An 18,747-nucleotide genomic window follows, 5' to 3' on the forward strand; every position below is an offset into this window, starting at 1 on the left:
ATTTTTAGTAGAGATGAGGTTTTACCATGTTGGCCAGGCTAGTCTCAAACTCCTGACCTCAAGTAATCCTCCTGCCTCGGCCTCCCAAAGTGCTGGGATTATTGGTGTGAGCCTCTGTGTCTGGCCTCTTATGTTATTTTTAAACAAAAGATGTTAAAACATCCACGAAAGGGAGCAGTAAGATTTAAGTTTGAAAAGTATGTTTGGGTCAGATATAAATGAGTGGATAAATGAATCACACCTGGGGGTAAAAATGCTGAGTTGAAATAGCAACAAAAGGGATTTAGGTACTTATGGAAATGCCTGTTCATCATAAAGGATTTTAGCCCTTGAAGTGGGTTATCAACAAATGTAATGGAAAGTCTTAAATGTAGGATTCTAAGAACAGGACAGACATAGCTCAATGATGATATAAAAACAGTCATCCTGGAGCAGAGATGAACATGAGGGAAGAAGGAGGTCTGGTTGAAATAGAAGATTTCTTGGGGCCACATTCTGGACTTATAATATGGTGTTGAAAAAACAACAGAGATTCTGAAGTCAGGTGGTATGGACTTGGATTTTTTTTTTAGTTTTAGTTTCCCCAAATTCAAAATGGGGTTGAAATAAGGTTCTTGTGGCTATTTAACACCATAACTTATTGAAAACAATTATCTCAAGATACTTCATGTAACTAGACATTCAAAAAATGTTAGCGTGCATCCTTGTTTTTTCACAATGTTTGAATGCCACAATACAGCAATTGCTTCTTTTAAAAATCTCACTTTTATGAGCCCCAAATCCATGTACTTCTCTTTTCTGCCTTCTTTTAGCTAGTTGTTGACACCTAAAGAGCATTGGTTTCATTTAAGTTAAATCCATCACCATCATGCAATATACAAAAGTAGATCTTTTGCAAATACACTACCATCCATGTCCTTAGATTTTGAAGGCCTATTTCTCTTAATAATAGCATTTTAGGTATAAGTGAGAACTATCCTCTAATCATGTGGATTTTTGTTCTTATGCCAAATGCCCATGAAGGTTAAGCATTCTTCAAGTACTGGGCTTCCCTGTGTTTTGTTATTAAGAGAAAGAGGTGGTGGGACCTGGACTGTGGTTTCCCACTTATGTGATATTCCTCCGCGTATGGAATCCTTTCTGTTCTTCTTGTTCGTTTGAAACACAAGAAACAGTTTCATCATATGGTGTGTTGATCTGAAGAGTCCCAGAAAGGGTGAGAGTTCCCTGTGGAATTATAACCACGAACACAATTGAGTGGGTGGGCAGTCATAGTCCCAGAGGGTTCTAGTGTGCTAGAAAAAAAAAACCAAAGTGAGAGGAGCAACTCTGGTATTAAATAATTAAATACAAGAAAAAAACCAAAGGAGGAAAATACTTTAGGAATGAGTGGCTGAGATTACATCAAGCCACATATGGATTAGGAGCAGAACTGAGATGAATTGTAGCATTTCTAAATTTTATGTCAGGTTATTAGAATTTAGAGCTGAGAACATGGGACTTGGATAGGTAAAGTCATTTTCCCAAAGTAACCTAACTATTTAATGTAGGATCTCAAACTAGAACCCAGACTTCTATAGCCCAGTTCAGATGACCATCTCTGCACCTAAGTATATTTGGGAGTTGGGAGATATTGTTAAAAAAATTAAAAAGCTGTATTTAGGTAGAATGAGGTGGAGCCATCTTTTCTCCTCTTCTGATCATCTGATCAATCTAGGCAGTTTTCCTGGCTTAGTTTTAAGATTATGACTGCTTCAATGTCTCTCATATACATGTGCATATATATGTATATGTATATATGTACATATATATGTATATATGTATGTGTACATATATATATACACACATATATGTATACACATATGTACGTATATGTATACACGTATGTATGTATACATATATACACGTATGTGTGTATACGTATATACACATGTGTGTATGTGTATATACACATGTGTGTATGTGTATATACACATGTGTGTATGTGTATATACACATGTGTGTATGTGTATATACATATATATACATACACACACACATATATATACACATACACACACACACACATATATATATATTCCTGGGCAATATTTTTGGTGCATTTTTCACAAAGCCTGTCTTAAAATCACTTCTGACAATTCTGTCCCCGGTCAGAATGTCCAAAATCTGCACTGACTCCAGATTTCCAGCATGGTCAAGAGACCTGGATGTGGCCATTTTTAAAATGTTTTATACACTGGGCACATGCAGTGCCATCTGCCTCAGCAACTCCATGTACCTATATTCCTAGAGGCATATCTGCAAAGTCAACAGTTTACCTCAAGGCTGTAACAGGATTCCTATACCCTCACTTCTCCAGTCTGACTTATCCAAGGCTATCTAATTATCTCCTCTATGTCCTACTCAAGTCTTTATTTTCTCTGCAATACCAGAGAACAGAAAAAGATTATATTTGTACATGTTCTAGTAGGAAAGGTATGCTGTAGCACTATCTAATATCACAAAACTTGGACTCTATCCTGGGCCAGGATCTCAGGCCATGTATTAGAAGGTTAAAAACTTGATAAGATATGGCTTCTTCTCTCAAGGGAATTAAAATATTATAGGCAGAATGAGAAATGCTACATGAGAAGGTAAATACTATAGGACTGGAATGAAGTGATAAAAATGTAGAAATCACATCAGGTTCAAAGGATTTCAAATGATTTTGTTCAGAATGTAGCAATGAGATGGTCTTTGAAGGATGGATAGGATTTTATAGGCTCAATGGCCAGAGGAATGGAGGAGGGAAGTTACAGACAGAGGGAGAAGCAAGGCCAAGAATCAACAGCAGTGAACTTTGGGCCGTGGTCAAGAAATGCTGATAGTTTAACTGGACCAAAATTTTGGGTAACAATGGGAAAGGAATAGGAAATAGGAAAAGATGGTTAGAATCATATTGAAGGAGTTGAACCTTGAAGGTTTTTGATGAGAAAAGTTCTCGAAAAAGAGATTCAAACATTTTAAGAGACTCTGAGGATGAGGATAACACAATGTGTTCATTCAGGTGCCTGGAAGGGTGACTGTAATGAATGATCTGAGCTAGACCTGTGGGAAACCATTTGTTCACACTCAGGGATTACTGGAGCTAGAGTCTAGGGATGTAGCCTCTGTGGAAATGCTGAGGGAGACTTGGTTGTTTTGGAATGTTCAACCTTCCCTGGTCCTGTTGTTAATTTCTTTTCCCTCCTCCTTCTTGTTTTACTTCGATGGCTTAGTGAACATGGTACAAGACGTATTCTCAAGGAACAAATCTTGCTGCTGCTGAAAACACAGTACAGCACTCCCAAAAGCTGCATCCTGTACAATTTGAATGTCATGAGTACTGAGAAGCTCTTTTCTTGATGAAAGCCCTTAGCTGAATTTTGAGTTTGCGCTTTTGAATTTAACCAAAGAAGTGGAAGACTGCAAGAGCAAAGTTACCGCATGAGAGGATGCACTTTGTTAAAACTGTTTGAATCAGTGTGATTTAGTTGTAGTTATGTGGATACTAAATAAGGTACTCCATACTGCTACGTTTCAGGAAAAAAAGCCATACAACACAACAGTAATCTGAGAGCTTCCTAGCATTTTCTTCCCTAAAATGAAGTAGGACAATAAAACTGTCTTTGAAAGGGACTTAACCTTTAGGAAAGTTGAGAATGTTGATGGCCATAGAAAGACTGGGCAAAATAATCAAGCTGATCCTAGATGTAAACTATGCAAACACAAGGGAAGAAGTGTATATGCTTGTAAAGAAATGACTCAGAAAACAGCGTTGCACAGTGTTGCACTTTGTGTCCTACCACTTTATAAAATGTAAGTTTTTGGTGGTTTTTAAAGTTGTGTCATGTGCCAGTTCCTCTTTTCTAAATTGCTCTGGGATGTAGCAGGGACTCAATTGACATTTTGTTGAGGGGATGAGTGGAATCCTGATGCATCTAATAATTTTTAAAAGATCAGAAGCTTTAGGTGGAAATGTAGGCAAAATAAATAGATCGGAAAAGTTATATAAGTATGTTATAGGGACTGGGTAAAATGTCAGCGTTTGGGAAGTTTCAGCAGCTGTTGGGAAAAGCAGCCAGAACAGCCATATTGAGTTCCCAGGAGGAGAAGAAAGGCCACTCCCTTGCCACAGCACTAAGCACCTGTTTTAGTAATCAGTGTCGGCCTGGGGCTTTGCAGCTAACTTTTAGCCCTGAAAGCACCCATTGGTTTGTGAGGCCTTAAGTAGTTTGGGGAGACCCAGGATTAAAGCATCTGATTTATTTTAGTCAATGTTTGCCTACTCCAAAGGGCACTTGTCCACAGGTCTCTGTACTTTTTGCTGTATTCTCTCTTAGTGTGTGAGCGGTAACTCATCATCCTCTGGGAACCTCCGTGCCCAGTGTAGAGTTTTAGTGTATGTACACTGGATGCAGACACATTATTATATTTAATCCACATTACAACCCTGTCTTCCTTATTTTATAGCGAAAGGATCAGAGAGGTTACGTGAGTTGGCCAAGGTCACACAGCTAGGAGGTGACATAGCTGAAATTCCAACCCAAGATTCTTGGCTTAAGCACAATATTTTTGTCTGTTGCATGGTGACAGATGCAGGCTTCATTCTACCTTCACTGCCAGGGCAGCAGGGCCTTTCCTGCTTCTGCACTTTGGCGTCAGATTGACTGACTGGGGATCAAATTCCAGCTCCAGTACTTCTTGCTAAGTGACCTGAGGCGACTTGCTTAATTTTTCCCAACCTCCATTTCCTTCTCTGTTGATTAGGCTCATGATTCCTTTTCACAGGATTTTCCTTCTTTACATAAAGCTGAAGGCTGCCTGTGTTGGAAAAAGACTGAGTTAAGATATTATGTGCAAGTTTGTACAAGGCAGTCTTTTCTCAATTGTGGTAGCACTGCGCTTGCTCTAAGCCCTGGATTTGAGAGAGAGAGAAGCAAAGCTCTGGGAGGGAGAAGTTAAAGCCCCAGTTGGTTAATTTCCAGCAGTAAAGCCAGGTTTCCCCAAACCCCTTTCCTGTCTAGGAAAAGGCGATCCTAACACCTGTCCTAGGGGTGCTTTGGGTATTCACTGAGATTGTGCATATAAAAGCCCTCTGTGGATTTTAAATAATCATGTAGATGTTCATTCTCATTATCAGAATAATCTCATTATTTCCAAATCAGGCCTCTCAGCTTAGACTTTTCTAAGTTCACACGAGGTCTCCATTTTCTCCTCTACTGGGAGCAGAAGATTACCAAAGAAAGAAAAGGTAGAGACACGAATGTGCTTCCCATTCACTACTCCCTACCTCTTCCTTGCAATTGTGTATTCTGGGACTTTCTTCATGGTGGGATCTTTCACACAATCCTCCTCTTCAAGCTGGGCAAGACTGTTCTTGTCTCTCTTGTGCTTCAGGAGGAAGTACTGGAGAAGATGTAAGTTTTTAAGCCTTCATTTGGGGGGATGTGGAAAGAAGGCAAAGGAGAGATGGGCAGGGAGGTTTGATTTCATACTATCCCCAGCCCTTAGTGAAATACTTGGCATCCTAAGAGGTACTTTGTAAATACTTGTTGAATGAATGATTGTGGAAAGTTGGTGGCAGGAAGAAGGGCTAGATGTAGACAGCTGAGGGAAAAGCATGAAGTGTGGCCAAAGAATTTTGCTATTCCCCCTGTTGCTTTCAGACAGGTTAACATCAGACTGCTCTGGAAGCTGTAATTGATGAAGCCAGATTCACAGAACCACAAACAAAACTCCCTGTTGTTCTCATTTCTTTGTCTTGCAGACAAACGCATCAGCTATTTGAAAAAGCAAGCCCAGAAAACAACTGACAAACCAAACAAATCTGGGAGGCTCAGCATACACATTTTTCCCTTCTAGAAGCTCCGAAGTGCTAATACACCGTTTACATTTAAATCTGGCGACATTCAAATGAAGAAAGCCAATGGAAGTGAGTTATGTTGGATGCCTCCTCTTCCACAACTCCCTCCCCTTGAGTCATGACATTGGCAATTTCAAATAGGAAGCAATCCCAATGAAAGGTTGCAAACACCCTTTCAAGGTCTTTCTCCTTGTGGGCCCCGCATACCTGCAACTACATTCTTTCTCCTGAACCAGGCTCCAGCCAATTAAGCTGTTCATAATCAATATATTTTATTTTACGTATTTGGGGATTTATATCCTGCCAACTTCCAAAAGGACGTAAAAGCCCTTTAACATTTCAAAATAAAACGAGGAAATAAGGGATAAAAATAGAACTCATAAAATGAGTAAGGTAATAGATGTTACAAGGCACCTGAGTTGACCTAATTCTTGCAGCTATAGCCAGTAAACTAAATCCCGACTTTATTTGTGGTTAGCCCAAAAGGGAGCACACGGTGCTTACATAGCTCTCAGTGCTGTGTCAACGTGGAAAAACAAAAGTAACGTTGGAAATGGTTTGTAGCACTAAACCATTTTTTAGAGCTACAGCTTAAAAACGACACTATAGTTTTTCTGTCAACAACCTCAAGAGAAGTCTGTGCATATAACACTTCCCGCAAGCAACCCCTCTGGCCTGCAGCCATACCGGCCTTTCACTTAATCACTTTGCTACATTGTTCCCTCTGCCTGCAGTGGTCCTCCCAGGAGTCCGCTCACCTTCATCCAGTTAACCCTGCTCCTCCTTTCAGTTTCTGTTCCATCAAAAGAGCCATCATCTCCTACTCAGATTGGGACAGGCCCCCTTGTTTAGGGTTTCAGAGCACCTTGTACTCTAAATAATGACACCAGTGAGTGAGTACGGTAAACTATGGTAAGTTTGTTTACCTACCATAGTTGACATTTAGTAACCTTTCACACGGTTACCTACCATAGTTTACATTTACTTACTTACTGGTGTCGTTATTTAGTGTCTGTGTTCCCCACTAGACATAAGCTCCCTGAGGCCAGGAACTGATGTACTTTTCTCACTTCTGTATCCCCAGTACCTCCTACCAAGTCTGTACCGTGTCTGACTTATGGTGACTTATGGTAATAATAATAATAGGATAATAATTACAATGATAATAACTAAAATGTATTAAACATTAGGAATTCTTCTAAGTGTTTATATCTAATGATTCATTTGAGCCTCAAAATAGCCCTTTGTAGTGGATACTGTTGTTATGCTCCTTTTATAGGAGAGGGACAGAGGTGGAGCTCTAAGGCTAGGTAAATTGTCCAAGGTCGTAGAACTAGCAGATAAAGAAGCTAGAAGGTAAACTCACAGTCTGGTTCCAGCATCTGACCTCCTGACCCCAGAATCTGCTGCTCCTTGGAGATGCACAGTAAATATCTGTTGAATGAAGGAATGAATTCAGATCATAATATGGCCCAGGAATTTTGCTTTCTTATCATCTAACTTAAAATAGAAATAGAATCTGAAAAATGAGAATGAACGCTACATTTCACAATTAAACCATTTCTCTGGGCTCTCAAATTGGTTACTTAATGGAGCACTAGGCCAGGGACAAACCACAGGCAATTAAAATGATTGGATTATGTTTTAAAAAATGGCCATGGTAACTGTAGGGTGAATGGGCCAGCTGCCTGGCATAAAAATCCCGTATCTAAAGTATGTGCAGTTATATGGCAGCTAAGCTGTCATTTTGTTTTGAAATGCTGAGTTGGATTTATATTCTCTTCCGAGAGAGAAAGAAGGAGAAGTTAAGTAAGTGTTTGCTGCATTAAAAACAAACCAACTTCAGTGTATGGAGTCACTGGAAAGGTTACGAGGTACTGTTGGAATCAGTATTTTCCTCAAAAGAATGTGAACTCTTACCAAACTTTCTCACCTACAATTGGGCAAGACCCCAGAGATCTCCACAGGAAAACTGAGAAAGATGATGTGGACATGAAAGATTGTTACTACTGTCTCCTCTCCACCAGAATCTCTGTAAGGCTATGGAGTATCTGATGGGAAGTAAAACCGTATCCTAGCAAGCTGACTAGAACTTAATACTTGAAAGGTGTACTTATATGTATGAAATGGCTTGCTTGTTGGGTACGGTTGTTGATGACTATGCATTTTAATATTGGGAAGGAATTTCCTTTTGACATATCTGATGCAGAGTTGCTCTTTTTATAGAGGCAACTGGCTAATATACCCACTTGTTTCCAACAATCACATATTAATTATATAGGCTTGGTAGCATGGAATCTGTTTATACACGCTTTGAGCCATCTCATTCAAAATATTGAGGGGTAGCTTAGAGTGTATATACCTTGAATACCTTGAACTAGTCCCAGGGATGGATTGAAAGGAAAAGACATGGTCCTGCTCTTATAGTTCCTATAAAAATTAGTATAAATAACATTCATTCATTTGTTTGGTACCAAGCATGTGCCCATACAAAGAAGCTAAAGAAAGACAGTGTATTATAGTAGAAAAAGCCCTGACTTTGGAGTCATACAGCTTACTGCTTATCAACTACTTAACCTCAGGGAATTTATCTGAACACTCAGAGAATCAGTTTTCTCGTTTGTAAAATGGAAATCTTATGCTTTGCAGGATTACTGTATGGAAAAGAAATGAATATTATCATCTAGCACATAGGCAGTAGCCATTAAATTGCTTAACATACGATTTCCATTCATGAAAAGCCACATCCTAATGAAGGATGGAATAAACGAATAATTACAACATGAGATTTTGATATTGCACAGAATTGACATTGAGCAAAGGAGCACAAGTGCAGAGAAGAGCAAGGAGCTAACTCCCTCTGCCCGAGCAATCAGGGAAGTCTCCCCAAAGGAGGCTACATCAGAGGTAGGTCTGGAAGGATGAGTCAGCTTTTGTTGCATGGAGAAGGGGAAACATTTTTCAAACACAGAACCATGAAACAGCATGTGCTGCTTGTTGTGGGAAAAGTGGGAAAGTCAGTGCCATCGGAGGGTAGGCTCTCTGTGACTAGGCGAGGCCAGGGCACATCATGGGAGATAAGGCCAGAGGGTGTAATCAGTTACAGACTGATCAAAGAGACATACGTAAGATGAAGTCCTAACAAAACAGATCCTCTTCATTTTATTCCTGAATGTTCTATTTTTTAGTGACCAGATTCTATGATTTTCACTGGCAAAAAAAAAAAAAAAAAAAAAAAAAAAAAAAAAAAAAAAAAAGTTTTTTTTTCCGTTTCCCTGAGAAATTTCACTTCATTCGTTCTTTGAACATGTATTTCTGTATGTTCTTAGAATTCAACACTAGCCCAAAGTTTCTGAGAATTCCCTGTTAGCCGCTTAGACAACTTGGTATAATTCTCTGTCACATCTGTCATGCTTTCCTGCCTTTCCGAGCCTGCGTTGTCCAGGCTCCCATGCCTCCCATGGCGGGGCGCAGACGCATCTCAATTGGTCTCTTTGTGCAGAGCGGAAGGCAGGTGTGAGCTGTGATTGATGGCTGGCTTACATGGCCACAGAGAAACTGGCTCTGGGCATTTTCTTTTCTTCTCAAGGCCCAATCCATTCCTTCTACCCAGACTTTGTTGTAATAGAATTTCTTCGAGTTGTTACCCTTGGAATTTTTTATTAAGTTGTTCAGTTGTCAAATATAAACACACTTGAAAAAATATGAATTTGATTAAGATCCTGAGGGGAGACATGATGACTGAAGGCTTGAATAACTTTTGTTCCTTTTTATTTCCATATTAAGTGATGCATCACAAACTATGGTACAGGGCAGTAGTTGTGATGCCAGGTGTGTGTCCTAATGACTAGGGGAGCTTTTGAAAAAAACACCCCCTGGGCCTGATCCACACCCCCAACCAAAGATGTATCTTCAGAGCATGTCTGGGGAGGGAGACCTAGGGAATCTGAGCTAAAATTACTACTTTGCAGACAATGTTGGTATGTAGCCATAGGGGAAAACCTACTGGGGGAAGGGGATGCTATGATAAAAATTCTTAGTTCCTGTCCCACCACTCCACCATATCCATCTGTCCTGTCCTGTCATTCAATAGATTCTGTTGAACATAGACTATGTGCCCACATGCTCTTAAGCACATGGGACAGATCCAATCACAGTCCTCATGAAGCTTACATTCTAGTTAGGGAGATAAACAGTAAGTAAGACGGATAAGCAAAACATATTAGCTGTTGCTACTTGCCAAGGAGAAAAAAAAAATACAGTGGATAATGTATTTACTTCCTTACCTCCTATTCTCAATTTATCCAATCTGGCTTTCATTCCCAGATTTGCAGATTGTTCATTTGTATAGGCCCAACTCTATCCAACTTGCCAAATCTAGCAGGCACATTTTAATCTTTGTCTTGCTTGGCCCCTCTGTGGTATTCAGTATGACTCATTATTCCTTAGGTAAATATTGAGACAAGTACTGTGTCTTTACAAGTTAAAAAATAACTTACTTAAAAAATTTTTCACAACTATACCTAAGATAGGCAGTATTGTTTTTGTCATTTTAAAAGGGGAAAACTGAGGCACACAGACGTGAAATAACTTGCTCAAGTTCACACAGCTAGCAAGTGGAAGAGTGGACATTCTTTTCACTGTCAACTCTCCCTTTCCACACCAAGTTACCCTGTTATCAACCTAGGCTTCTTTTACTCCTTCTCTCATCATTCACTTTCCAACAGATCCCAGGCTCATCTTCCTCTGCTAGCCCCTTACATGCAGGCATTCTATGCTCACTCTCTTCTTCCACACTCACTCTGCACCATCTCTTTAATGCCCCCATTTTTCTCTATTGCCCATATCCCTGTGACCCCCAAATTTACACTGTGGGGCCAGGCATCTCTTCTGACTTTCCAACATCGTAATTAGTGCAGGCACTTGGATATCAGGTAGACACCTTTCTTTGTGCATTTAATAGGGGAGTGCCTAATATGTGCCAGGTGCCACATGGTCATAGCAGATATTATAGCGAACAGGGCAGATGGGGTCTCTGGCTCATAGAAATTACTGTCTAGCAGGAAAGGCAGACCAAATGCAAAGATATCCCCAAATGAACTTAAATACTGTCTTCCCTCTCCCCTGAATACTTACTCAACTTCCTGTTTTCTCAATTTCAGTTAATACCACAACCTCGGGGTTGCCGTTAATTCCTTCTTCTTCCTCCAGGCCTAAAGCCAAGTCTATCTCCTACATACCTCTTGACTCTGTTCCCTTCTTGCCATCACCACAGCCTCAGGTACATTTCCCACCTGGAAAACCTGGTCAGCTTTCTAGCTGGCCTCCCTGTCTCCAGTTCTATGTGCCTCTAATCCATTTGCAACACCATTTTTTTCTAAAGTGCAAACTCAATTGTGCCCTCCCCTCTTTATATACTCTGATGGGGCATCTATCTGGTGACACCCCACCTCTTGTGATAATGGATCTTTTTTTTTCGTGAGAGCCCAATTCATGTGGTTGGCCCAGCTCCAACTGCTTTCTTATGCACTCCATGCACCTGGCCACAGTGATGAGTTTCAGAATGGGCAAGAAGAGGCCAAGAAGAACTTTCATGTATAAGTGTTGGGAGGGAAATGGTCTCACTCTTGCTCTGAAATACGAATTGTTTCTTTTTCTCTGCATTGGGAGAATCTCTCCACATATGAAGGCAGTGCATGAAAAGAAGCTGACCCAGTCAAGACAGAGCCTTAGGAAATTGAGTTCCTGGATGATTTAGTTGCACATGGCTTTACTCGTGGACTTTACCAATCACAGGGGTCAATATATTTTCTGTTAGAATCCAGTGTTGGCACTTAATGGCTATGTAACTTTGGATAAATTATTTAACCTTTCTGAATACCAATGTCCTCATCTCTAAAATGGGCATCATAATAACATCCACCTCACTGGATTGTAATGAGTTCCAAATGAGTTAATGCATACAGGGAGCTTAGAACATTGCTAAGTGTTAGCCATTATTGTTATTACCATTACTTAGCTGTGTTTGGTCTTGGGTTTCTTTAGCTTGTAATTGAAAGAGTAGCAGCAAATACCAAGTCCAAACTTTGTATCCTGCTTACAAGGCTGATTTCTAGCCTACTCTCCTACGGTTCCATCACAGTCCTTATGCCTCTGTCTTGCTTGTATTAAATTTCCAAAACTCCCCAAACATTTATGCTGTTTCAGACCTTTTTCTAGGTATACAATGTTCTTTCTGCTCAGAATGCTCATCCCCATTCACCTAGCAAAGTCAGGTAATGATTCTAAGCAGCAAGCAGCAGCAACTAAGTCAGGATGCCAGCCGTTTTGGGTCTGATTTTGCCATTGATTATCTGCTGTCTCTGGGCACGACATTTGGGTCCCCTGCATTTTAAAAATGATTTTTTCTTGATTCTCAAATGTACTTCTCTGTGAACAGAGTTCTATAAATTCATCGACAGTCAAGGATTCCTTACTCAGCTCAAGTTTCAGGCGAGGAAAAAATAATAAGGCTAGTGTATTAGGCCATTCTTGCTAGAAATAAATACCTTAGGCTGGGTAATTTATAAAGAAAAGAGGTTTAATTGACTCATGATTCTGCAGACTGTATAGGGAGCATGGCGCCAGGCATCTGCTTAGCTTCTGAGGAGGTCTCAGGAAGCTTACAATCATAATGAAAGGCAAACGAGGAGCCAGTGTATTCTGTGGTGAAAGTGGGAGGAAAGAACAGAAAGTGGGAGGTGCGATGCTTTTAAACAACCAGATCTCTCTGGAACTCACCCATCACCAAGAGAATAGCACTAAGCCATTAGTAAGGGATCTAACACCATGATCCAAACACTTTCCACCAGGCGCCACCTCCAAAAATGGGGATTACATTTCAACATGAGATTTGGTGGGGACACAGATCCAAACCATATCAGTTAATTAACTCTCTCTAACTCCCATTGCTGGAATGGAGAAGACAGACTTAAATTACAGCAGGAACAGCTGGCTCTCTAGAGACAACCTTCTGAACAGATAGGTGGTCAGCCCATGAAACAGGGCATTAGGAAGGATGTGCTTCCTTTCTTAGATCTCAAGAAGGGACAAGTGAAATTTCTTCTTGGTCATGTTCCCTGGTCCCCACCCCTGCCTTTCTAAAAACTCAAGAAATTGTTTGAGTTTTTAGAAAGGCAGGGGTGGGTGGGACTCACAAACCCAGGTCCCATAAGCTTCCGAGGTCACGTTTTCTTTGAAAACATTCTTATTTATTAATACTTTTAATAGAGAAGTACTACATAAACATTCTACCCAATAAAATAATCAAAAATACATCATATAATTTAATGATTTCTGTCTCCGCCATCTCCTTCATTTTCCGCCCCCTAAGGTTACACCTTCCACAGTTTTTTGTTTATGAAAACAACAGCAGCCAAATTAACTTAACTATATCTTTAAAAGCAAGAATAGTTTTCCATTGTCTCTAATGCCTGGCTAGGTTTCCAGAATATTTAAGAATAGTAGTAAAATCAAAATGTTTCTTCTGTATTTCAGTGGGCAGATACTGTCTCTGGGTCGGCATCCCTGAAGCTTTGTTTTACTGTTGGAGATGAACAAATGTAAATAAATTTAAAGCATCACCCCAGTAGTATTTTCCTCATTTAAATTTTATTTCTATGTAAATTTACCTCAGGCCTGGAAAGGTTTGTTTCTGGCCTAGGATAAATGGCTGTTTTATTGCCAGAGTTGAGGCTGGCCAATTTCCCCAGACACTGGCTAGCTCCTGGGTGGTAGAGTTTGGCTGAAAGACATCAATGCAAACATGGTCTCTTTTTCCTTTGCCTGAACTACTATTCAAATGAAGATTATTAAAGGGACCTAAATGTGAAAATGTTATATACCAGCAACATACACATCCCCCAAATGTGTGCACATGGCCTAAATTAGACCACCTAAGTAGGCGGTGTGCAGACTAGAAATTATAAGAAAGGAATTGGGTAATGAGAGGCAGCAGTCCGTGAAGCCAGCCCACCAGCAGAGCAAGTGCAGCATCCCTAGAAGGGTTTCCTAGAGGGAGAAATGGAAGCATGTGGCATAGGAGTGGGAAGTCGCCCCCTTGTTTCTTTCCCTTCTTTCCTGTCAGATTCATTTCCTCTCAACTCCTCTGTAAGAACAATAGTACCTTACTCAAGTCCAGGTCCCATTAGCTTCTGAGGTCACGTTTTCTTTGAAAACATTATCTTATTTATTAATACTTTTAATAGAGAAGCACTACATAAACATTCTACCCAACAAAATAATAGAAAATACATCATAGAATTTAATGATTTCTGTCTCTGCCATCTCCTTCATTTTCCACTCCCTAAGGTTACACCTTTCACACTTTTTTGTATATGAAAATTTGCACATACATATATGAGGAGGAGGATGATTGGTACTTGTTTTTATAAAAATAGAACTGTATTTATTTTTCTGTAGCCTGCTTTTCTTAACAAGACATCATGGAGTTCTCTCTGGGTTCATAGATATTGACCATTTTGTTTTTTAATAGCTGCATAATATTTCCTATTAAAGATATACCATAATTTGAACTATTTCTGTATCAATATACATCCAGAAATAAACAAAAATGGCAGTAAGCATTCTTAACATAAATACTTATGTGCTGGCAATTTTATTTTTATAGGATCAATTTTCAGAATTGGATTATTGGGTTTGCATATTTTTTAATTGAGTAGACATTTCTAGTTTACTTTTCCAAAAGGTTGTAGTAATTCAAGCCTTCCCAGAATATAGGACAGTGAAAATCTTCCCCGGGTTTACCAGTTCTGGTTTTCTTCTTTTTTTCTTTGCCCATGCGATAGGCAAAAATGATGTCTTTAAACTTACTTAATGCTTTCTTGACTACAAGTGAGGTAGCTCATCTTTTCATGGACTTTTTTATTTCTTCTGCTGTGAATTCTCTTATCCTTTGCCTATTTTTGTACTGGGTTGAAGTTGTCTTTTCTTACAAATTAAAGGAGCTCTGTACATTAGGGAGATTAACCTTGTATCTATCTCATCTGTGACAAAATTTTTCCCCAGGACATCTTTGGTATTTTGACTTTGTCTTCTCAATCTTTTAACAATAAGAAAATGTAGTCAAATACCATATGTTGGTGTTTTCCTTTATGGCTTCTGGATCTCTTATCTTACATAGGAAAGTGTTCCTACTTCAACATTATGTAAGTATTATCCTAAATTTTGTTCTAATGTATAATTTTTCACTAGCTCTTTAATTTATTTGGAATCTTTTTTTTGTGTATGGTGAGAGTTAAGAATTTCTCTATGTTTTCTCCTGGATAGCCAACTATGTCAGCAGCATTAATAAAATAAACACTCCTTTTCTCATTAACATGTTCCCTTTGTCATATATTAAGTTTCCACATATACTTGGATTTATTTTCTGAACTTTTTATTCTATTTTACTAGTCTGAGTCAATGCCATTATATTTTTATTGTAATGGCTTTATGAAACATCTGATCCTGGATAAGGCAAATCTACCCTCATGATCCTTTGTTCTTTTTTTTTTTTTTTTTTTTTAACTAATCTCAGATATTTATGTTCCCATTAGAAATTTAAACTTATTTTATGCAGCTGACAAAAATTGGGATTCTGTTTGAGATTGCATTAATTTTGGAAGGATTACTATAGTAAAGATAAATAATTTCTATTGAGAAAATGATATATCTTTTTCATTTGCTCAGAATTTTTTTTTCACATCTGTCAATAAGATTTCATAGTCTTCTTTATCATTGACCCTGTACCTTTCTTGCTAAATTGATTCGTGGATCGTTTCGTTTGTATTGATATTGTGAATGGGTTGTTTATCAAGTTGGCTTCTAATGCCCAACTTGTAATGGCTTGCACTCTCACCCACATGGTGTCATGACTCCAACCCTTCTCAAAGTGTTGCCCAGCCACTCACAGACACCCACCTTTGTGCTTCCTGCCTGGTCTGTTCTTGCATTTACTGACAGGCGTGTGCTCTCCAGCTCCGACTTTCTCTTGGTGCTCCCTGCAGCTTGGGAAGCCTCCCTGTTGCCATGGCAGAAGCACCATCATAAGCATGATAACACCATTGCCAGACCCCCATCTCCAGGGACTTCTAAAGCTGTACATTTTCCTGGGGCCCGAGTGGTTCTGGGTCCCATAAGAGGCAGGGAGAATGGCCTTTTCCCTAACTCCACGCCACATCTCATCCCCTAGTTCAAATGGCTCTGCTTGTTCTCAGAACCTTCCAAAGTCGCGCTGGCACAGTCCCATCAGCTCTTGTTCCTGCTCCCCCTCAGAGCCTCTCCAAACCTTCCTGGCTGTGTAGGATAGAGAAGCCAGAACAGCTTTTTCTTTCCTCTTAGCTCAAACCCATCCCCACCACCCCCAAATTAAAGTAACGCAGCTTCTCCAAAGTGTAACTTTCCCTGTCTCAAGAGTTAAAAATCTGTGTTTTCTACTCCCAAAAACCTCAGGATCACTAAAGAGCTCCATTCGAGCAGAAAGTTATTTTGCTTATTTAGATAAAACCCAAAAACCTGATTGAGTTTTCCCAGATCAGAGAAAGAGCTATTTTGGAGGCTTCATCTCTGCCAATTACAACACTAAAAACAGCTGGAATCTTTAGAAATATAGATTTTCTCTACCTCTATCCTCTTCAGCAAGGTTTCAAAATTCACAGGTCCAAATTTTCCCAGGAGCTCAGATCCAGGGTACTGTGGGCTTTGCTCCCACAAGCAGTCTCTGCTGGAAGGAAGTTTCTCTCCAGCTATGACAGGGACTCCAGCAACTAGGTGGCAGAGGGAGGTCCAGTTACTTCTGTGTCTGTCTAGGGGCCACTGACGTTTTTTCATTACACATGATACTAATGCAATTTCTTGAGGCTCTCATATACATTATTGGATTCAGTCCTCATAACAATCCTATAAGATAGAATTAATTTTTCCCCATTTTACTGCTGAAGAAACTGAGGTTGAGAAAGGTGAAGTAAATTGCAGAGCTAACAGTGACAGTGATCTAATTAAAACCTAGGTTGTACTCCATAGTCTGAGCTCTTACCTGTGGTAATATATCTGGGGGACAGGGAGGATCCTAGCACAAACAGGTCATCTGAGTGCCAGTCCAACTACCTCCCCCTGGAGTCTTGACCCAAAGGGCTTGAACAATTCCTTGTGGTAAAACTCAGGACCTTCCATTTCCCCTTTCTGTCAGATGCATCAACTGACTTCTGAGTCTTTGTTATATGGTATTATTATCAGGTCCTTTGCTACGTAGTTTAATTGTTTCTGTGTTACAGTTTAATACATGAGAGCTCAGAGATTTTACAAAATAAAGGGGGCAGGGTATTGAGGTGCAGATTATAAAAATTTTGTTAGGAATGAAAGTTTAGAGTTGGTAATCAATCAGCTATCTCAGTAAATTATCCTTGATAATTTCATTCGTTGTAGTTTGTAGTTTGACTTACATTTAATGTGCAAATGTTTTATATATACAATTTACAAATTGATTTTGATTTCTAGTTTTATAAGAGCTATAAGCTTAAAAATTTATATCCAGTGGTAATTTTGTTCATATGTATGTAACACTATAATAAAAACAATCTACATCAACATTGCAGATTCCCTGAAAATATTTCCTTTTGTAAGGACATTATTTAGAGAAATACTGATACACAGCTTCCCACTGGATCCTCCCTACAGCTCTGTGAGGCATATTTTCTCATTTCTGTTTATAGACCAAGAAACATGGGCTCAAGCAGGTATGTGGACAGGCCATCAGAGCAGATGTAGACAGTGACAAGGCCAGACACAAATCAGGGTCTGAGTCAAAATCTGACTCTTTCCTGGAAACTTCTTCTTTTTAGCAATGAGACACTATTTCACACTTTCAGCGGAAACGTTATTTATTATGTCTCTTCTTAGGGGAATGATGTTCAAACTTAAGGATTTAAAAAATAATTCCTCTGAGAAATCTAGTTTAGCAAGGCTGACAAAACAGGCAGCATCTAAGTTAAATTTACTACAAAGGTTAAAAAATGTGTAAATTATTTGAGTGATGTGGTGCACTCATGTGCTTTGCAGATGAAACTTAGGAGATCGCAGCGGGGAAGCAGACAGGAGGATACGAAGGAGGAGGGCAGGACAGGGTGAGGCAAGAATTAGAATTAGAGTCCAAGTATTCTCATCAGGGAAAGAGAGAGAAGGAGGAGGAGAGGAAGAGGAGGAGAAGGAGGGAGAGTGGAAGGGGAGGGGAGAGGGAGTGGGAGAAGGAGGAAGAAGAGGAAGAAAAAGAAGTAGAACAAGTAACAGCAGTAGTTGGACTAGATCAAGTTGACAAGCCTGGAAGTATGAGAGCTAGTTTCATTATTTTAAAAAGTCCATCATAAGGATACGTGGGGGTAGTTAAAACATCAGGCTTCTTTGTTTTGGCTGTAATTATATTAACTCGGGGGGGTATCACTGGTTGCTCATGCTGAGTAGAAATTCAGATGAAAAGTTCTAAATGATTTAGATTAATGAAGTTAGAAAAATAAATGTCCTATCCACAAAATCTCATTTGTTGAAAAATAAAATCTTCAAAAACATGTATTTGTTCAATCAGTAATGATTGTGCATCAGCTATGTGCTGTGTGTACACAAAGATGAGTAACATATTGACCCTCCTCACGGGCAAGTGTTGCATGTGCATTGGGTTGGGGATTGATGACAGACACATGCAAGCATTTATAATTCATTGTGAAAATGCAATGAAGGCATAATGTATAGAGGATTGGGGGACTGGGTAGATCTAAGGAAAGAGGTTCCGGACTTGGTCTTAGAAGTGAGAGTCAGAGAAGGCTTTCTTGAGG

Source organism: Macaca nemestrina, chromosome 12 (assembly GCF_043159975.1).
Source record: "Macaca nemestrina isolate mMacNem1 chromosome 12, mMacNem.hap1, whole genome shotgun sequence".
Taxonomy (NCBI): domain Eukaryota; kingdom Metazoa; phylum Chordata; class Mammalia; order Primates; family Cercopithecidae; genus Macaca; species Macaca nemestrina.